General features: G+C 41.3%; 1 long non-coding RNA gene across 1 annotated transcript; it reads left to right on the top strand.

Annotated features, from left to right (window-relative positions):
* Window positions 1-820: 820 nt before the first annotated feature.
* On the top strand, window positions 821-22,336 carry LOC125483972. The gene is made up of 3 exons (XR_007262856.1): window positions 821-1,012; window positions 2,904-3,022; window positions 21,677-22,336. It is a non-coding gene; the product is annotated as an uncharacterized LOC125483972 (long non-coding RNA).
* Window positions 22,337-22,682: the final 346 nt, after the last annotated feature.

Raw genomic sequence — 22,682 nt, forward strand, 5'->3', positions numbered from 1 at the left:
GCAATTTCAGCAATGACTTTCCATAGAAATCTGCAATTCCAGAGGCACTGACGCTCAGTTACGTCCATGAAGCTTCATCTGCTTGTATACTCTGATATCTAATTTTCTGAGCTGGAGCTGTGTTTTCTAACCTTCTGTCATGTGGCACATCAGGGGACAGTGGAAAAGGTCGCTGTTATTCCTTTATTGCTATTGGTGTTGTCTCTGTTCCTCTCTACAAAAATCCAAGTTTGAGTTATATAAACAATTCCATGCTACTAATGAGGCTATTGATGCAGGTCAAACGCAAAAAATTCCAAGGTGGCAAAAAAGTCTTAGAACTCACCTTCAAAGCAGTGAAAGTTAACTTTCAGAACAAGTCAGAAAAAAAAATGCCCTAGACAAATAAGCAGCAGTTGGATTTTGAAATTTGAAAGGTTTCCAGCCTGCCAATTTCTCAGCTTGGTTGATCCCTGTTGTCATCTTGCCTTATTCAACCAGTGACTTTCAGATAAACTGGCAAACCCATGCACTGCCAACTAAAAACAGAATCTGAAGTTAAAGATGCAGCAAATGGTCTTTTTGCATAAAGTTTCATCACGGATCCACCTTTCTCATGCTATGGTGAATGCACATCAGCTAAATGCAGAAGACAGCAGATTCCTGTTTGCTTCCTGACATGCTGATGTATTTTTGCCTCTTTAACCACCCAAACACATAGACACCCATCCACCCTACCAAAAAACCCCCTTGGTCACTTAGGGCCAAGTTTCCCAAGGAGTGGCAATATGATACAGAATGCCAGTTCATTCCTTTTTTTGCTGTGAAAGAATCATGCATTTCTTACAGGATATTCTGATCAGGACGCCTTCAGAAATGCGAAGCTGTGCTTCCATTCTGACAGTTACCTCATACTCCAAAATTGTCGAGTGGAAGTAAACCAAGACCACTTTCTCGCACCAGTCAGCTGCCGTTTTTTGAAATTTAAAGGTCCTGAATCACAGACATCCACTTTGACAACTATTGTTGAAAAGTAAGTATGTAAAAGTTCATGTGAGTGAGGGTAAGATGCCTTATGGGAGGTAGGGTGCTAGGTGAATAGGATGCCAGATGGGTAAGATAGCCTGTGGGTAGGGGATAAGATGTGAGTGGGTAGGATGACAAATGGGTAGGGTGTGAAGTAGGTAGCTGGTAGGGTGACAGGTGGATAGGATATAAGGTCGGTAGGGTAGCAGGTAAGTAGGGTGCAGGGTGGCAAGAGTAAGTGATGAAGTGTTTAGGGTAGGTTGAGGTGAGTGGGAGACATTGGGTCTGGGAAAGTGTAAGGAAGGGAGTAGTGTTGGGTCCCAACTGGGTATGGGTCTGGCAATGGATGTGAGTGGTGATTGGCCCAGAGCAGGGTATTGGGTCTGAAGGTAGGGGAGCAGAAAAGGTCCGAGGAGGATGTTGAGTCTAAAAGAGTGGAGGTGGTGGGGTTCCATACCTGGAATGAGGGTAGATATGTTGGATTTGTGGAATGGATGGTCATGTCTGCCACTGGGGCAGGAGCATTGGGCTCAAAGCATGGGAAGCTCATGCAGATGTGGAATGGGGGAATGGGGTATGGAAGCAGAGCAGGAGAAGATGGTGGTCAGATTTGGCAGTGGGATAATGTGGGAGAGGTCCCAGGCATAGAGGAGGTGGCAGATCCAGTGATGGCTGTTGTTAGGTCTTGGGGAGAGGCTGGTGGTGAGATGGAATCTTGGGGTCGAGGTCAGGGTCCCGGGTCTAGTGTATGTAAGGGATCTGGGGTAGGTGTTGTTGATGGTGTGTGAGGTCAATTGAGGGTTACTTTAAGAGTTACTCAGGAGTTAAATTAGGTATTCACTACTCTAACTTTTCCTGAGTAACTATTTAGTTAACTTCAGTGGAGCTTTCTGAATTTCCTGACTTAAGTGGATTCTTTTGGAGGGTTCCAGGTGTAGGGGAATTGCCCAGTGGGATCTTCAGTTTCCCAGGCAATTCCCTTGGAGTCTGCTATGATTGGGATTCTGCAAGGTCTCAAAATGCACCCCTTATCTATGCTTCAGGAATGATTATCTGGCCATCAAAAAATCCCAACCTCATTTTCCTGCATGTGTTCAATTTACCTCTCTTCATGAATATTTATCATCCTTCACTACTTGTAAGAAAGAAAACTTATACTCATTCAAAGGAGAATGAGACTGGAATTCTTTATCACAGAAAGCTGTGGAGGTCAGGTCACTGAATAGATTCAAGAAAGAGATAGATGATTGTTCAGATTTTAAAGGCATCGAAGGGTATGCGGAGAAAGCAGGAATATGGCACTGAGATAGAGGATTAGTCACAATCATATTGAATGGCATGAAACAGGTTTGAAGGGCCAAATGGCCTACTCTTGCTCCTTGTTTCTATATTTCTACAAACTTCATGATCTCCCAGACAATTAACTACTCTTGTATTGTAAGAAATGCAACAGCTAAATTTATGCCAGCAAATTTTCAGGAACTGTAGTTTGGTGTCTTGTCCAGACAATTTTGATAGGATCATTAGGGAGAACTGCCCTTCTCCAAAACAGTACCATCCTACCTGAGACAGGGCCTCAATTATGTATTGCATCTAAAGGATAACTCAAGCAACACTCTCATAGCATCTGCATTGAGGTTTCAGCCAAGTTATTTGTGCTCAAGTCTCTGATGGTGCTTGAACCCATGATTGTCTGATTAAAGCATAGAAGTGATAAGTTCCTTCACTTCTGTCCATTTTGGCAAAGAATGACACTATTGGCAAGAATTTGTATGCAATTTCTGTTATTGTCTTCATAATGGAAGAGAAATTAATTTTAGACCAGTTTGTTGAACACTTACTGGAGCAGTTCCTACTATCTCTGAAACGATTTTTAATACAGGCTTTTTACTTTTCAGGTTCAAGACCATACAACAGATTTTATGTCTATTGCAAGATAACATGCAAAGCAGTGCAGCCTGGGAAACTAAGGGCACGTTGTAGCACATGTCAGCAAGGAACATTGATTTTAACTGGGGTAAGCATACATTTCTAGCATTCCAAAAATTTTATCTTTGATACTATGTTGCTGCTATTGAACTTGAATTCTTGAACTCTAAAGAAATGTTTTGCATTTGGACAAAATATGGAATACATGATACATAAACTTCCAAGTTAGACAGAATTCCCAACATGGTGCACAATTTAATAAAATGGCACAAGTTCCTTGCCTGCAACCAACCACTTATTGTGTAGCTTTCAGTCATGTCACTAGTTCACCTGCTAGAACTGCTGTAACCCATCTGGAACTTCCTTGCTCAAGAACCATTTATTAATGTCACTGAAGACCTGGATGGAGGTCTTGCTTTCCTGCTGCTTGGTGTTTATGGAAATCAAGAAGAGGAAATGAAGATCAATGTGTAAAAGTAGACCTCACCCATAGCATCAATCAAGTGATATACGTATATATCTCTGAACAGCTATTATAATGTGGTTATAGAATCAAGGATAGCTAATAGAGTAGAAAGTAGTGCAGTTAGAGCTCATTGCCCCATTGTTGTACTATTTTAAATGATTTATTAGTTAGAAACGTATGGTCTTTATTTGATTTTCAATGCCATTTAATAGTGCTGTCAGCAGTCAATTGAAATATCATTGTTACTGAGAAATAAAATATTCATTTCAACATATAAATACTACCTTTTGTAGAATATTTTAATACATGCATCCCAATATGAGTTGGCCAATTCAGTGTCCAACAACATTTCCAGATTAAAAACCTAATTTAGTAGGAAATGGTGGGATGGCCTCAGAATGGAATGCTGTCTAGTCATCGACTGAGGACTGCATGATGGGTTCTTAAAGATATGAAAACCCAGTCCTGTCTACATGAAGAAGAATTTGACATACGTACCATGCCAGTGCTAATGACAATCTGGTTGAGTGTGACAAGATAACTGAAATTTAAAGCAAGACTTTCAGTATTTGCTCGCAGTGCCAAAATATTTGTTGCTTAAGGTGTTTCTCAGTTTTACAATACTAAAAATGTCTGAAATTTTATGGCTTTAAAAAGAAACTTACATTTTTAAAGCATCTTTCAGATCCTTAAAGTGCATCAGGGTCACAAAATTACTTCAGAATTAGCTGCCTGCAGGCTTTTATTCCTGCTTTTCCTGATCTATTGGATTTACTTTGGATATCAATAACCCAAGGCAGTTCCAACAATAGAATATATCCAATGTTCTTTATTAAAGCAAAGTACACTTCAAAAAATGCTGCAAAAAAACTTACCCATGCAATGCTTACAATTACAAGTGAATCCTTTTATGTGGACTTGTCCAAAGATCAGGCAAGAATAGCTCAATTTTGTAATGATTGGAATGAGGTCAGACAGGTGGACCTTGTAGAGGTCTCATAGTGGTCCAATCAGGGAGTCCTGGCTGACAGATATAAACAGGAGTGTGAGGAATTCTGTTCATTCTAGGAACCCACTCTGAGCTAGCTGGATCAGTGTCACGTACTATGCATGTGTAAATAAAAGGTGACTTGGTGACAGGATACTGGCCCTTGTGGATCTTTCTCGGTGGCGACAAGAGAAAAGCATGCCCCTGAAGAGATTCCCTTGCAATACTTGTCACTGAGTTTTGGTAAGCATTTCTGGCATCATGCCGCTATTTGGGAACCTTGATGCGTTCAATCCTGTGTCAAAGACTGGCCGCAGTATGTGAAAAGAGTTTTTTTTTCTGGGAAATTGACATTGGGGCAGACAAAAAGCAAGAAATAGTTGTCCTGACAGTTTGTGGACCTACAGCGTTTTCAGTTATTAGAAGCCTAACTTTCCCTAAGGCACCAGACTCTAAAACCTTTCAAGAGTTGACGGACTCTTGAAGGAATATTATGACCCCAAGCCTGCCCTAGTTCTGAGATGCTATAGGTTTCACTTGGCAGTTTGAAAACCAGGATCATATTGGGATTTTTGATGGAGTCAAGATGACTGGCAGAGGCATGTGATTTTGCTTTAACCCTGAATGAAATAAGAACATGTTTGGTATGTGAGATTAATGATGTGACCATGCAAAAGCACCTATGAGCTGAAGCCCAACTGGACTCCAAACAGGCACTACAGCTGACTTTTATTAGAAAATGTGGTAGGTTGAGCTTATTAGTTACAGGGCTTGCCAATGGAAGTGGACACCCTCACCAGGTTGACTGAGCTTCAGGTACACCACTTGAGTGAAAGCAATTACATATCCTCACTCAGGACATATCCTGAATAGAGGGATTCCACATCAGCCCGCAGCAGAACCCTGAAACAAAACCAAGCCTCGGCCAATTGGTTAAATATTCCTTGAGGATCCGGACCAGCAAGTCACTGTAGTTGCTGCTAGTATACAGTCTCAAGATGACATACTAGGCCTGAATTGAGTAAAAGAACTCATAGGCCACTGCCCAGGAGAGTGCACACCCTGGAAAGCCTACCTACAGCTGGTTTGGAACAGTTAAATTGCTTAGCAACATCCAAATCCAAACCAATCACACTAAAAGACATAAGTGTGGAGTTGGAGGAACACAGCAGGCCAGGCAGCATCAGAGGATCGGAAAAGTTGACATTTTAGGTCGGGACCCTTCTTCAGAAATGAGGAGGGGGGAGGGGAAGGGAGCTGGGAAATAAATAGAGAGAGGAGGGATGGGGCTGGCGAAGGTAGGTGGGATAGTGATAGTTGAGTGCAGGTAGGGAGTGGTAGGGATTGGTCAATGGGAAGGGTGGAGTGGTTAGGTGGGAGAGAAGATGAACAGGTTGTGTCAAGTCAAGGAGGCAGGGATGAGAGGGAGGGTTGGACATGGGATGAGGACAGGGTTGGGGAGATTTTAGAACTGGTGAATTCCATGTTTAGGCTGTCGGGCTGTAGGGTCCCATGGTGGAATATGAGGTGTTGCTCTTCCAGTTTGTGGGTCGTGTCATTGTGACACTGGAGCCCTCCAATGAAGGGATATAATGATTAGAACGAGGTCAGCCAGGTGGACCTCATAGAATTCCCAGATTGGGGCTATAAGCCTGATCCAATCAGGGAGTCCTGGCTGACAGACATAAACTGGAGTGTTAAGGGTTCTACTCACTCTAGGAGTTTGCTCTGAGCTAGCTGGATTTGTATCCTGTACTATGCACACGTAAATAAAGGGTGACTTGGTAACGGGATACTGGCCTTCGTGGAATTATTTCACATTTTAACTTCTTGTCGCTGATCAATTGACATTTTCCCCCAGCTAGCTTAATTCCTACTGGAGGCAAGCTACTTTATATGCTTTCCATGCAAAGGAGCTATGTATTCAAATCTTTTAACAGCATCCAGTGTCCAGAAAAAGATCAGTTTGACAACTGGCAAGCATCCACAAACATCTCATATTTTCCACGTCATTTTGATCAATTAATTAATTAAAACTTACTTGTGTGTCTTTGAAAAGACACTTATATCTTGCCCTTAATGAACTTTGACATAAAACTTAAGCTTGTGGTCGCTGTTCACCAGTGGGGCAGCATGGTGGCTCAGTGGTTAGCATTGCTGCCTCACAGCGCTAGGGACGCGGGTTCAATTCAACCCTCGGGCAACTCTGTGTGGAGTTTGTACATTCTCCCCGTGTCTGCGTGGGTTCCCTCCAGGTGCTCCGGTTTCCTCCCACAGCCCAAAGATGTGCAGGCTAGGTGGATTGGCCATGCTAAATTGCCCATAGTGTTCAGGGATGTGTAGATTAGGGGGATGGGTCTGTGTGGGATGCTCCAAGGGTCGGTGTGGACTTGTTGGGCCAAAGGGCCTGTTTCCACACTGTAGGGATTCTGATTATTGGTGATCCATTCAACTGTGATATTTATACAGCACAATTCCATGACAATTATAAATTCAATCAATAAATAGTCCATATTATCACATCTGATTCACTGCATCTGTTTTAAACAAAACTTAAGGCTTTCCAAAGTTTCCTTGACAGTTTGGCCCATTACTGCTTGCGTTAACTGATGTAAACAAAAACGCTCGTTCCTTCAATCAAAATACAAACACTTCAAAAATGTATGACCTTTTCCTAATCATTAGGTGATAAAGTTTCAAATGTTTTCTCCTTCTCATTTCACTCTAACTTAATTTCATTTAACTTCAATCCGGCTGACCCAGCAAATTTTAGGTTAATACCCAAACACCTGCACAAGGTTCCACAAACAGTAAGAAGAGTGCACAGTAATTAATTCATCATTACAATGTCCATAAAAGTTAACTAGAACAGCTGAAGAACGCGCTTGCTCTTTTTTGCACTAACTTGAACTGGTAAACACTGGGCATTAATTTTATGGAAGGGTTTAAACCCATTCATCTGATTCAGATGCGAAAATACTATCGCTGAAACATGATGTCAACTTAGGGCAAAACATTTGGACTACGTTTATTCAGTTATGTTCTGTGATTTTATGGAATGTTTGCCGTTATCTTATACATACATATTTGATTTATTTGTCTATATAATTACTGTGCTTTATTATTTCAAGGCTAAAGGTACACAGTCCACTGCACTAAGTGACGTAACTCCGGACTGTAGGTACTCATACAGCATAACAGCATAAGAATTAGAAGCAGGAGTAGAAGGATGACTTTGTAGTGGTGATGTAAAATATGAGTGATTGATAGCCTCTCCAGACACACTGTACATGCATAGACAGAGTTTTAGTGGAGGCTGTCTCAAGCGCACATGTCATGATGATGTATGTCTGCACAATTATGTCTTTGGCAAAAATGAAGCATCATTTGCAGTCTGACATCAGCCTATAACTGTCTTAAGCCAAGTTGGATACCTATTCCTTCATTGGAGTGAGGGGAACATTACAACTTCTCAGTCACTTGGGTAGCCAATGACAAAACCTCAGAGGTTTGGCACAACAGTCAATGTGAATTTCAGAAATTAAAAACAGTTCCAAAGTAATAAATTGTTCATTTAAATTAATAATAATTAAAATGGCCTTTCAAAGGTGCCAAGCTAAAGGTTTTTTTTGCCTTTTCACTTGAAGCACAGTTAGAGAGAGGAAAACTCGCCCTAGGTCCTTGGTCACCAGTGAAAGGGGGTCAACTTGGGCTGAGGTAAGGAGTTGGGTTTAATGAACACTGAGCTTGGTTAGGCTCTGGTGACACACACTCTGATATGGCTTTGGCAGAATTCATTTAAAAATGAGCTCCAGAATTGGGTTGTCTTTCAACCATGGATTTCCTCTTCTTGCAACACGCTTTATGGATAGTCAGAGATAGTAAGAACTGCCGATGCTGGAGTCAGAGATAACACAGTGTGGAGCTGGAGGAACACAACAGGCCAGACAGCATCAGAGGAACAGGAAAACTGATGTTTCGGATCGGGATCCTTCTTCAGAAGAAGGGTCCTGACCCAAAACTTCAGCTTTCCTGTTCCTCTGCTGCCTGGCCTGCTGTGTTCCTCCAGCCCCACACTGTTATCTATGCTTTATGGATAGGTGTTTGGGGAGGGAGAAGGTGGAAGGGAAAGTTGTGTATGTCCACCCCACTGTCAGGTGCAAGGTTTGACACTATCTCCTTCATGCAAACACATTCTCTGTCCCTCCCTACCACCTAAACACGTCCATACTTTCTTCCCTCACTACCAACATTCCCTCTAAGCTGTGCAACTATTGGGAAGCTCCGCGCACACTGACCACTGCATCAATGCATATCTTCCACTTCTGGTAGCTATTGCTGCATATAGAACTGGAAATCCAAGCAATGGCAAAAATTAGAAGGCATGTTGCTCCCAACTCTCTCACACTCGCTATCCCTGTCTCCCACACCAACATACTCAATCCTTCCTGCATAACCACTCTCCCTCATTCAGACACTCTCTCTCTTATCACATACTTTCTTCCTCTCCCTTGCATACACTCTTTCTCTCCAGCACAACACACTGTCCATCCCTCACTCAATTACTCTCCCTCCCTAATTCACTTCACTTTCCCTTCCTCTCTTACCCTCCCTGTTTTCCCCTCACTTTCACCCTCACTCTCTCTCACCCTTAATCTATCTCTCATCAGCACTATGTCTCTTCATTCACATACCCTTTTGCTCTCATCCACATTCTCTCCCTCACACACACTTCTCTCTCCCTCACATACACACTTTCTCTTCCTTCACACACATGTGGAGTAGAATCTTTCCTGCCCTGAACCACGTGGACGATCGTTAGAAAGTTGGAAATTTACTCATACTTTCTTTCAGTCTCATTCACACTCACTCACACTTCCCCTCTCTCCCTCACTTTCAGTTTCAATCCCTGATTCTCAGTTTCTCTACCTCTCTCTCATATTCAATTACATTTTTCTCATCCTAACTCTCACTGTCTTGCCTTAAATTGCCCTTTCTCTCTCTCTCTCTGTCTTTTCCTCTCACTTTCTTTTTGTCTGTCCCCTCATTTATTCACATTGGGTGGAATTTTCAGAGCCCACCTGGAGTGTTACAGGTGCAGGCAGAGGAATATAATTGGGCAGGAAGCAACATCTGTTTCCTGATGGTAGGTTGAAGTTTTGGAAATAAGTTCGCAAAAACCTTTCAGCTGGGCTTGGCTTTTCTGACCTTACCTGTTTTGCATTCATGAGCAAGTCATGAATACTTCTGAACATCCCAGCTGACCAGAATGAATTTATTGATGTGATTTTATTAAGCAAAAACAGCAAATGTGTGTTCACAAACCCAACTTTAAGTACAAGATGAATGTCTGATTGGATAGACTGACTGATGAATGAATGGTCAATTCATTACTTGACTCTCTCTAAAACAAGCTGTCACATTGCATAAATGCTTCTCGTGTAAGCGCTGAAGGCTTTCAATATTCAGCTGATCATGAAAAGCAACATTCATACACACACAGCCTTCTTGCATGAAATGATTCCAATGTTTGGGGTAAAGGCTCTCCATGTTTAGCAGCTCATGAGAAGGGATATTCACGGCATCAGATTTATTGCAATAGAATTAGGGGTGGAGGCTGATTTGTCCCACTAGCCTGTGCATGAAGAAGAGAACCAGAGTCTTCAGCAACATAGAGCAGTCTGGATGGAAAGGGTGTATTCAAAGCATTGCAGCTAACTCCAGCTGCGTAAATGACCGTGAAGGAAACTTCTTTACATGGCTAGGGACACTGTCACCTATAAAAACCAAAAGAACTGCGGATGCTGTAAATCAGGAAACAAAACAGAAATTGCTGGAAAAGCTCAGCAGGTCTGGCAGCATCTGTGAAGGAAAAAACAGTTAACGTTTCGGGTCCAGAAGGGTCTGAGGGTCACCGGACCTGAAATGTTAACTCTGTTTTTTCCTTCACAGACACTGTCACCTATATCTGCCACTTCTTACAGGCAGATCTGTAACGTCTTTGCTTGGGAGGAAACATAACGCCAATGGTGCCTTTGAACTGCCTTGCCACTGTCTCCTTTCAACCTTCAACTGGGACTTGTATGGCATCTCCACATTGGCAGCTCATAGTGCACTTGTAAGTTAAACATGCTAATTATAGGAAAACAATACAGTTTGTCTAATTCACCATGGACCGACACAGACAAGCTGTAAAGCCATGGATTTGCAGTGTTGCCCTCAGGTACAAAGGGCCATCAACTGCACTCGTGACACTTTTTGTGTCATCCACACCACTTGTCTTCCTAATTATTTTTGTCATCCACAAACATAGGGATGGTAAATTCACTTGGCTCCAGCACTGATCCCTATTGTACTCCAGTTGTTCCTGGTTGCCATTCTGAAATTGCACCCTTTATTCCAACTCGCTGTCTTCTGTTAGTAAGCCAGTTTTCTGTCTGTGTTAATATACTACCCAAGTACACTATGGGCTCTTATCTTGTTCAGTAGTTTTCTGTGTAGTACCTTATCAAATGCCTTTGGAAATCCAAAGATATTACACCCACTGGCATCCATTTATGTATCTTGTTTGTTACCTCCTCAGAAAAATCTAACATGTTTGTCAGGCATGATTTCACCTTCATGAAGCTTAATTCACTCTGTTTGACTATATTATGGATTTTTAAATGCTCTGATATTACAACCTTTATAATTGACTCCAACATTTTCCAAAGACAGATGTTAAGATAGCTGCCCTTTATTTACCTTTTATATCTCGTTTTTTTTTAAATAAGGGTGTTACATTGGCAGATTTCCAATCTACTTGAACTTTTCCAGACTCTGAGGATTCTTGGAGGATTACTCCCAATGCATCTACTGTCTATGTAGCCACCTCCCTTTGGATGCAACCCACCAGGTCCAGGGGACCTATTGGCCTTTAGCTCCATCAGTTTCCTTAATGAATTATCTATGATGTATTTATTTCTCCTCCCCCTTTGCCCATTGACTTAGTTTTTTGAACTTAGTATTTATTCAACTCCTACAGCACTTGTTATTCCCCATTATTACTTTCCCAGCCTCATTCTCTAAGAGGCCTATGTTCACTTTGGTTTCTCTCTTCCTTTTTAGAAATTTTTTTTTTAAAAAAAGCCCCTACTGTCCATTTTTACATTACTTGCTAGTTTACCCCCATAGCCTGTATTCTCCCTGTACTTTTTTTGTTCTTGTTCATTTTTGTTGACTTTTAATACTGTCTTAATCCTCTGGTTTACCACTAATTTTGCCACATTGTATGTTTTTATCTTTTTAATTTGGTGCTATCCTTAACTTCCTTGTTTAACCATGGTCAGTTTAACCCCTTTCTCGAATCCTTCTTCCTCACCTTGTTGTGAGTCATGAGTAGTCGTTCATCATTTATCTTATCTGCCAAACTCCTTTTCCAGTCTTTTCCCTCCAACCCTGCCCTTATTCCTCTGTGATTGCCTTTCATTTTTGAAATGATTTATTGCTTTATAAATAATAAGGAAATGCAATATAAACAAAATGATACAATTTTAAAAGGAAGCAAGAATGAAAATGAAAGGTTTACCACTGCAAAATATATTAAATGCCCCATGAACTGCAAACCTTAATAAAGTTATTCCCCAAATACATTTTACAGCTGTGCTGTACAATTATTTGTATGTGTTGCTTTTTTACAGATGGGAGAGTTAACATTTACACATTCATGTATATAGTTGCATTTATCACTACCCCATGTTTTTTATTTTTTTGCTTTATTCATTCACGGGACGAGGGCATGGCTGGCTAGGCTATTGCCCATCCCTAATTGCTGTGAGTCTGGAGCCACATGTAGGCCAGACCAGGTAAGGATGGCAGATTCCTTCCTTAAAGAAATTAGTGAACCAGATGGGTTTTTCCCCAACAATCGACAATGGAGTCATGGTCATCACTAGATTGTTAATTCCAGATATTAATTGAATTCAAATTCCACCATCTACCATGGCAAGATTCGAACCCTGGTCCCCAGAACATTATGTGGGTCTCTGGATTAACAGTCCAGCTATAATACCACTAGGCCATCACCTCCACCTCGAATAGCCGCTAAATTGTCTGACTTCACGAATCTTGACAGTCTTGAGGTATTATGATTCTTCTGGAAGATATTTGTTTTGAACTTTGAAGATTGTAGATCTTTGTCTTTAGGACTATTAACTTTGATTCTGTTCTTGACCCTGCATGCTTTCTAAAGTGTCTCCATAATGAAGGACATTTTATCTTTTGAATGTTCTTCAGAGGATGTTGTTCCTCCTAAAGCAAATGATGTGCCTACTACCTTATCTGGTGGATACTTAATCTCCTGAATTTCTTTTGCAGTGAAACTTTTGCCTGTTGAATGAGGTAGTTAGCCCATAAAATCATCTGGGGACCTTTCATCTCATTAACATAGAAGTTGGCTGCTCTGATGAACTGGTGTTTTCTTTTCTCACTATCCTGGATTTCTGACCTGGATGATTTCTTCTTGCTAGTACCTAGACCTCTGTACCAGGTAGTTTCTTATTGACTATGTCCTGAATCTGTGGCTTTGGTCATTCCACCACAATGCTGATTCTTGTGGAATCATATACAGCCCACATTCAGTCTATGCATGCAAGTTATTTTTTGAAACCGCTGATGCATCCATGCAGATATATGTAATTTTTTAGTTGAATTTTTAGTAGATCAATTGTCTTCATCCATCCCCTTTTGTCTCACTGATAAATCTAACATGTTCACATCATCAGTCATGTAACTTATGAATTGAATCTGGCTTAGCTCTATCATTAGTGTTTTTCTTGGAAATACGAAGAATTGACATATTCCTCTTGTATCTGATTTGGTTCATTACCTAATGTCACATTTGAATCTGCCATTGAAATTTGTTCACCAGGCTATGTTGGTGCCTGAACAATTTCAGTTAAAGATTAAACAATGAGCTTTTCATTCTTTCTCTTCTCATCTGTATCATTTCACTGACTTTGCTGGTTTCCATTTGAATATACTTCAGTGATGATAGAACTGTTATCCGCTCCTGAGAACCTTCTGTAATTGTAGATTTCACAATGAGTTACAGATCTTCAATCTCTCTTGACAACTTTGGCAACCAGACTACTGACTGAGCTCTGGCTGTCCATTTGGCAATCTCTAGGTGTCCCCAGGGCATTGTTTCCAGGACTTATTCATGTAGGGAGGTTGGAATCACTGTTGGTTTGTCATACACTTGTGAATCGTCTGTGGTTAGGAAATGCGGTAATTGTTCAAAGGACGTCTTCTCAGCGGATTCACTGGACTTTTGGTTCAGTCATCCTTTAACACAATACTGATGAATAGTCACAAGTTCTTGATCAGTCTTTTGTCTTGAACCTATTTTGCTGAGTACTGGTTTTCTCAATCATGTGAAACATATATGTAACATGCTATCATAGCTAATGAGCTCTTTAAAGTTCTGCCACAGTTCTTGGATGCCAAAGAAATCTTCTAGTCTGTTGACTAGATGTTCAACAACTGTCTGTTTCTGGATCTGCACTGCCAGGTGTGTCGAGCTTCTAGCCCACACTTCTTGCCAGGTTTGAAGTAATAGGCTTTACCATTAATTGTTGTTTCTCCACTAGAATCATAGAATCCTTACAGTGCTGAAAGAGGCCATTCAGCCCATCAAGTCTACACCAACCCCCCAAACAGCATCCCACTCAGATCCCTACTATCCCTGTAACCCCACCTTTCCCATGGCTAATATTCTGCACACTATGGGGTAATGTAGCATTTAACCTACACATCTTTAGACTGTGGATACTAAAGTTCAAGGTTTTAGCTAAGTTCATGGTGAAAACCCAAGCAGACACAGGGAGAACATTTAAACTCCATACAGACAGCCCAAGGCTGGAATCGAACCCGCATTCCTAGTGTTGTGAGGCAGCACTGCTAACCAGCGTGTCACCATGCCACTCTTGTTGATCTTTCCAAGAGTTTGTCTGTAGGCTGCATCACTATTCAGCTACTGCAGTTGTTTATATAAATAATTCTTAAAGTGGTAATATCTTAAAGCTGTAAATAGTATAAATCTAACTCACAAATTGATTTCAGAGATGAAGGTTGACTAGATTGATTCCAGGAGTGAGGAGTTTGATTTAAGAAAGATTGAGCAGTTTAGGCCTACACTCTCCGAAGTTTAGGTGAATGAGATCAAATCTATTTAACCTATATAAGATGCTGAAGGGCGTTGACAAAGCCAATATTAGTAAGGATGTTTTCTCATGTTGGGCAATCTAGAATGATTTGGATGTAAATATAGGAGTAATTGTTAGTAAGTTTTCAGATGGCATCGAAATTGGTGGTGTAGTGGATAGTGAAGAAGGTTATCCCAGAATATACGGGACCTTGATCAGATGGACCAATAGGCTGAGATATGGCAGCTGGAGTTTAATTTAAATAAATGTAAGGGGTAGCATTTTGGTAGGGCAAATCCGGGCATGACTTATACACTTAATGTAGGGTCCTAGGGAGTGTGGCTGGACAAAGAGACCTTGGAATGCAGTTCCTTGAAAGTGGAGTCGCATGTCGACAGGATAGTGAAGAAGGTGTTTAGTATGCTTGCCTTTATTGGTTAGTGCATTGAGTTTGGGAATTGAAATGTCATGTTGTGGCTGTAAAGGACATTGGTTAGGTCACTTTTTGAATACTGTGTTCAATTCTGGCCTCCCTGTCATAGGAAAGACGTTGTTAAACTCAAAAGAGTTCAGAAAAGATTAACAAAGATGTTGTCAGGGTTGGAGGGTTTGAACTATACGGAGAGGCTGAATAGGCTTGGTTATTTTCTCTGGAGCATCAGAGGCTGAGGAGTGACCTTATAGATGTTTATAAAATCATGAGGGGCATGGATAGGGTGAATAGCCAAGGTCTTTTTTTTTTTCCCAGGGTAGGGGAGTTCAAAACTAGAGTGCATAGGTTTAAGGTGAGAAAGAAAAAAAATTAAAAGGGACCTAAGGAGCAACCTGTTTCATGCAAAAGGTGGTGTGTGTGTGGAATGAGCTGCCAGAGGTAGTGATGGAGGCTGGCACATTTACAACATTTAAAGGGCATCTGGAAGGGTGCATGAACAGGAACCATTGAGAGGGAAATGGGCCAAATTCTGGCAAATGGGATTAGATTAATTTAGGATATCTGGTGCGCATAGACGAATTGGACTGAAAGGTCTATTTCCGTGCTGTACATCTCAATGACTATGACTCGAAGTGATAGAACAGAGAGCATGGAAATCTGTCTTCAGGCACAGCAGATAAGGGGACAACTATGAGAAGGGGGACAGTCAATATAGGACTGAGGATGGTGTACTTAAGTGCACACAATCAACAAATCAACATAAATGAACTTGTAGAGCAGATTGAAATTCGCAGATTGTGAGTATCGCCGAGACATGGCTGCAAGGGGATCAGGGCTGGGAACTAAATATCCAAAGATACATGTCCTGCTGAACTGACAGGCAGGTGAGCAGAGGGTTTGGGGTTGCCTTCTTCATAAGAATTTAAACTAAATCGAAAGCAAGAAATGATATAAAGTCAAAAAGCATCAAATCTGTATGGGCAGAGTTGAGGAACCCTGCAAAAGGAAGAAGACCTTGATGAGACTTGTGTACAGACCTCCTAGCAGTAGTCAGGATGGAGGGGGGAAGAAAATATTTCAGGAGATAGAAAAAGTATGTAGGAAGGACACTGTTACAACAATCATGGGATCTTCAATATGCAGGTGGACCAGGAAAATCCTGTTGGTAGTAAATCTCAAGAAAACAAATTTGTGGAATGTCTACAAGATGGTTTTTTTTTTGGAGCAGTTTGTGGTGGAGCCCATGAGGGAACAGGCAATTCTAGATTTAGTAATGTGTAATGAGGTAGACTTAATTAAGGAGCTTAAGGTGAAGTAACCCCCGGAGGCAGTGACCATAATATGATAGAATTTACCCTGCAGTTTGAGAGGAAGAAGGTGGAATCAGATGTAACAGTATTAAAATTGATAAAAAGTAACCACAAAGACATGAGGGAGGAGCTCGCCAGAGTTGATTAGGAGGGGAGCCTAGCATGGAAGATAGTGGATCAACATTGGTAGGAGATTCTGGTGGTGATTGTTGAGGCACAGCGGAAATTGTCCCAAGGAGGAAGAAACATATGAAGGGGAGGGCAAGGCAATCATAGGTGACAAAGGATGTCAGGATCAGCACAAAATCAAAAGAAAATGCATACAACGTGGTGAAGGTTAGTGGGAAGCCTGTGGATTGGAAAACCCTTAAGAAGCAGCAGAGGATAACAAAATAATCAATAAGGTTGTGAGGGCAGGTGTGGAGTAGATAATATATGAAAGAAAGCTAGCTAGTAATATCAAAGAAGCTTGCAAGAGTTTTTTTAGATATTTAAAAGGTATGAGAGATGAAATAGTGGACATTAGATCACTGGAAAATGAGGCTAGAGAAGTGGTAAAGGGGAAGAAAAAAATGGTGGAGGAACTGTATAGGTACTTTGCATCAGTTTCACAGTTGAAGACATCAGCAGCGAGCCAGAACTTTTAAAAAAACTCAGGGTGCAGGTGAGTGTAGTGGCCATCATACTGGAAGCTGAAAGATTTTAAGGTGGATAAATCACCCGGACCAGATGGACTACATCTCAGGGTCTGAAGGAGATAGCTAAGGAGATGGTAGAAGTTATCTTTTGGGAAGGGACCCAGAGGACTGAAAGATGACCAATGTAATAGCCCTTCTTAAGAAGGGAGAGAGGCAGAAGACAGGAGATTCTAGACCAGTTAGCCTGATCCCAGTCATTTGTAAGATTTTAGAGTCCGTGATTAAGGATAAGATTGTGGAGTATTTGGAAATGCATGGTGAAATAGGGTTGAGTCAACATGGGTTTGTCAAGGGGAGGTCAGGCCTGACAAATCTGTTAGAATTCTTTGAAGAGCTAAGATGCAAGTTTGACAAAGGAGAGCCAGTGGATGTGATCTATTTGGATTTCCAGAAGGTCTTTGACAAGGTGCCACACAGTAGGGTGCTAGATAAGAACTCATGGTGCTAGGGGAAAGGTATTGGCATGGATAATGGATTGGCTGACCGGCAGAAGGCAGAGTAGGGGTAAATGAGTCTCTTTCAGGATGGCAGTTGACGACTGTTTTTATTGTACTTGTCCTCTCCTTACTTTATTTCTTCTTTCCTGGGATGAAAGCACGGTGGTTCAGTGGCTAGCACTGCTACCTCACAGCGCCAGGGACCTGGGGTCAATTCCACCCTCAGGTGACTGTCTATGTGGAGTTTGCACGTTCTCCTGTGTCTGCATGGGTTTTCTCTGGGTGCTCTGGTTTCCTCCTACAGTCCAAAGATATGCAGACTAGGTGGATTGGCCATGCTAAATTGCCCATAGTGTTCAGGGATGTGTAGATTAGGTGGGTTAGAGGGGGATGGGTCTGAGTGGGATGCTCTGAGGGTCGGTGTGGACTTGTTGGGCTAAAGGGCCTGTTTCCACACTGTAGGGATTCTATGATGATGAAATCTATTATGAATTTATGTTGTGCCTCCTGAACTACCCCTAGAAACCGCTGCTGGTGTTGTTCCATCATCTTCTCAGCTAGGCTCCCCTTCCAATCAACTCTGGTCAGTTCCTCCCTCATTTCTTTGTAGTGGACAAAGTGGCAGATGGAGTGCAATGTGGGAAAGCATGGGGCTTAATCCTGATCTCCAAAGTAACTCTTCAGAACATTTACCTTATTACAACAGAATGATACACCTGCTGTTTCTGCAACCTTGGAGGTAGAGGTCACAGGTTTGGAGGTGTTATTGAAGATACCTTGGTGAGTTGCTGCAGTTTGGTTGATGCACACTTTAGCCATGGTTTACTGGTCATAGAATGAATGAATGTTTAAGGTGATGGATGGGTTATAGATCAAGTCATTTTATCCTGGATGGTATCAAGTTTCTTTAGGGGCATTGCAGCATTCAAGAATTCATTATCACATAGTGTATGATTTCAAAACTGAAGACGCATTTGAAAAAAAGAGTAATTTCTTTAGGACCTCAGGATTGCAATCTTGATCTGTATGCAATGTACTTGCCTCAGAGTGCAATAACATGAGGTGTCAGGTGCATTGTTTTCCTTAAAGAGAAAAAATTATTTGGTCAAAATGAGCATACAGTAGCAGTTTCAGGGAGTGACTGTTATAGAGGGGAAGTGTCAGGTTGTGGCATAGTGACAAACTAGCTTTATCTTAAAAACTCCCACACCAATCTGTCAAAGTCAATACAGTGTGAAAAGCTGAGACAGAAATGACACAATGGTATAAAATATATGGTGCAGGACCTTATATTTTCGTACTTTGTGAGTGTAACTACCTTGTTTGTATGTTGGTTGAGTTTCCCTCTGGTTTTCAGCTTTACTTTGTTCTGCAGAGATGGAATATAGGAGTGAAAATCGTTGCAGGTTTTAAAGCCTCAATAATTCTTAATCAATGAAGCATCCCTATCACCTAAAGTCTCGTATTATTTTAAGTTGATTTCTAATTTCAAAGTTAATTTCAAACAAAATAGACTTCCCCTACTATTCACTTGGACTCCTGTTTTAAACCTGTTCAGATTTTAAAATAACAGCAGATGCATATTCCCCTCTGTTCCCCTGTTAACTGCCACCTATTCCACTGGGCTATCTCCAGGCTGGGAATGAGAGAAAAGGCTACACATGGCATCTTTCTGTCTCGCTGATCAGAAGGAAGGTAGGCCCACTGGATCAACTCAACAAAGGCAATTGTAAACTAATGTCCTTTGGTGTACCGCACGTACTATACTTTTCTTTAAGCAATATTCTGTAAATCATATCAATCATTTAAAGTTTAGTGGTACTATGATTTAAAGGCATGTCAAAATCATTCCCAAGCCACTTTACCCTTTTAAAAACAGATGTTTCACAGCAGTTTAGTGCACCTGCTGGTATCGTTCCTAAAAACTTGTGATTCAGTTTCCATCTGTTTACCTCAGTGAGTACTTGATGGCTTGAATGACTTAGAATTCCTTGTTCAGCAGCATGAAATGAAAATCTGTAAGAAATTCAACTTTGTTTTTAAAACAATCTGCTTTTAGTTTATACAAATTCCCAAGGAAAGACACAGACTTACTTTTAATTACCTGGCAAAGGGACAATTAAAAAGGCTGTATTTGTTTATTTGTGCTGTAGCATAAGGAGGAACATTTCTTGTACATGCACGATTCCAATCTCAGTCTTAGTGTCATATCTTACTATATTTTGGCAAAGTATATTTTAGTTGAATTTCATAGAGACTTTCTCCTTGTTAAATGTGGTGGGTTTTCCTATTGTTATCCTTCCAAACTTGCCTCATTAACTACCTACCATGCCCCTATAGTGCCCCTTTCATCCAATGCCAACCCAATTCTCCCTCATACTGAAGCAGGAAGTAATCATATCTGCTGGGATATCCCAGGATCCCTGTCACCAATGTCATCTGTGAAAGGCCATTATGTATCCAGAGAAGCACTGTCAGCCTGGAGCTGCTTGCACAATTTGTGACATTTGCCCCAGACATGTCAAAAGGGAAATTCATCCCCACTTTGTGGACTAGGACTTGGAGTTCTGGTGGATGGGATGGTGTAGAGGAAGACCATCCTCTTCCTCCATGACAAACAGAGAAGGCCACATCATCAGACCCTACCAGTCTGGTCCAAGGTCCACCTGGGGGTCAATATGGTCTCAGCCATCTGGAGGAACACCCAGGAGTGTAGGACGAAGGTCAATGACCTTCTTCACTCTGTAAGTGGCATCGTCTTCTCTCCATTTCCTCACGCTCACTCTATCTCTGCAAGTGCACCCACCTCCTACCAAACCTCATGCTCTTCCATTCTCACTACTGTATGCAATATTTTCCCTCACTGTCACCCACCCAACACTACTAACCCTGCATAGCTCCTACGCTGACTGTTCACTCATTTAGGACACCTTTTCTGTCACCTACACCAGCACTAATAGCTGTGCCACCCACATTCCTCTCACTCAATCCCTCCCTTTGTGTCATTCCAGCAGAAAATGGCCCATTATAGGGCAGAAAGAACCAAGACGGGTGATGGAGTGCCTGAAATTTGGCTTCTCATTCTGTGTGAGGCAATTATCTTGACCTTGACCACCCTGAGTGGCAGGCTGACTGACTGACAGACCATGCCCAAGTCACTGGACTGATATCTGTCCTAGATTTTAGTGTGTTAACCTGACTGATGGGCATCTTCCATTTTGAGACATGACTGTTTGTTGCGTTTTATGCAGTACATTTGGCACTTAAGCTGCTGGTAGATATTGCGGGTGTGAAATTGACTAAGCAACGTGCCAGCAAGCTTACCATGCACTTGACTGTCTGCTGACCAAAATGACCAACTGTCTGGCTTTTTGTCTGCACTAACCTGCAAAGCAGTACACCGGAACTGTGAAACTTTAAGCTCTTGTTGAGGGGCAAAGCACAAAAAGGCAAGGCAAAGCAAAGCAGGGATGCTTGAGCATCCACTTGCGTGAGCACCAAGAGTGCAAGCAAACAGATCTGGGATGCAGCCTTGTCCAGTCCATGAGCTTGTTGCCTATTCCAAGATGCAAAGTATTCTTGCTACAGCACTGTAATGACAGGTCTCAATACAGTCCAAAGTGCAGCATTAAATTGTAGAAGTGCTTTTGAGATGCACTTATGAGGATGCAGACTGGCTGGTACTTGCCAGATGCCAATGCCCATTGACATAGGATATGTGTGAATGCCTTTAGAGCCTGCACTGATATCTGGAAGAGCAAGTGATGGGCTGGAATCACCAGGTATCCACTCCAACTTCCATGCTGGAAATTCTCAGCATCTACTTTCTATCTGTTGGTTAGAAGGACAGGAATTTGCATATTATGAAGTGAGATTAGGTACTAATGAAAATTATCATGGAAAATAATTCCTATTAATAGGGTGTTGCTATTTCGTGATGAGAATCTTGGCTTGACATCTAGAATTTACTCGGAAATGTGATTTGTTGTTCCTAACATTCTTAAAAACCTCACTCAACATCTTAGATGTCATCCCACATTTCTAGCTATGGTCCACATTGTTCTTGCCCTGGGAAAATCCTACTGATAGTGTTAGCTGCTGTACTAAAACAAGCTAATTTATTTGATATAGACTGATAATAAAATTCAAGTTACCTATTTTTAAGTCTGTGCGGTCCTTAACCAATTGCAAATTCTTGTATTCATTTTACATATAATTTATTTCAGAAGGCCATTTGGATTCAGTTATGCTGATAGTTTTGAGAAGTCTTTTCCTTAGAGAAGAGAAGGCTGAGAGGAAATTTGGTCGAGATTTTCAAAAACATGAAGAGTTCGACAGAGATAATATGGCAAAACTTCTCACATTGGATAAAGAATGAAAAGTCACAGCTTTAAGGTTGTTGACAAAAGAAGCAATGGAGACCTGAGGAGAAATTGTCAACAGTAATGTTTAAGATCTGCAATGCAGTATATGAGTCTGGTAGAAGCAGGTTTAATCCATCCATTCAAGTGGAAATTAGATTATTATCTGAAAAAGAAGAACATGCAAGGTTTCTTGGAAGAGATGGGGGAATGGTACCAGGTGTGTGACAATGCTCAGGTTAAACACACCACAAGTTGTCTCCCTCTGAGAACAATCCTTTGGTCCTCAGGGACTATGGTGACTTAGTTCACCTTTACTGCTCATTTGGAGACACAGTGCAGATGTGTGTTCTGTAACAATTGTATAATTCTGCTATTTATGAACTGTTCCCTCCGTAAAACGTGCTTCTGATGCTTTAAAGAATGATGAAGATACATAATCAGATAATTTCAACAAATGAGATTCCCAGCTCCCCAATGAAGTCAGAGACAATGGAGAATTGATTGTTGTATTCTCTGGTAGTAAAAAAGAACAATAAAAATGTAATTTGTATAAAATAATTTAGAAATCATTTATTATCTCAGTTAGGATTTAAAACAATGCACCAAGAATCTAATTATCATCCAACTGAGCTAACTGACCTGTGAGATGCTCCGTGCACAGAGCAGAAAAGGAAACATAGAATTTAAATTCATTCCTCTTCAGGGGCAGCTACAAAAATAATGGCTGTTAGGAGGGTTTACAGTTTTTGGCCTAACAAGTGCACTAGTACTCTTTTGGACCTTCTGAAATAGCAGCTTGCTTTATGTCCCATAAACCCTTGTTTCAATGTCAATATTTACAATGGTTTAGCATGTCCTACAAGTGGCC

This window comes from Rhincodon typus, chromosome 9 (assembly GCF_021869965.1).
Source record: "Rhincodon typus isolate 14 chromosome 9, sRhiTyp1.1, whole genome shotgun sequence".
NCBI lineage: Eukaryota > Metazoa > Chordata > Chondrichthyes > Orectolobiformes > Rhincodontidae > Rhincodon > Rhincodon typus.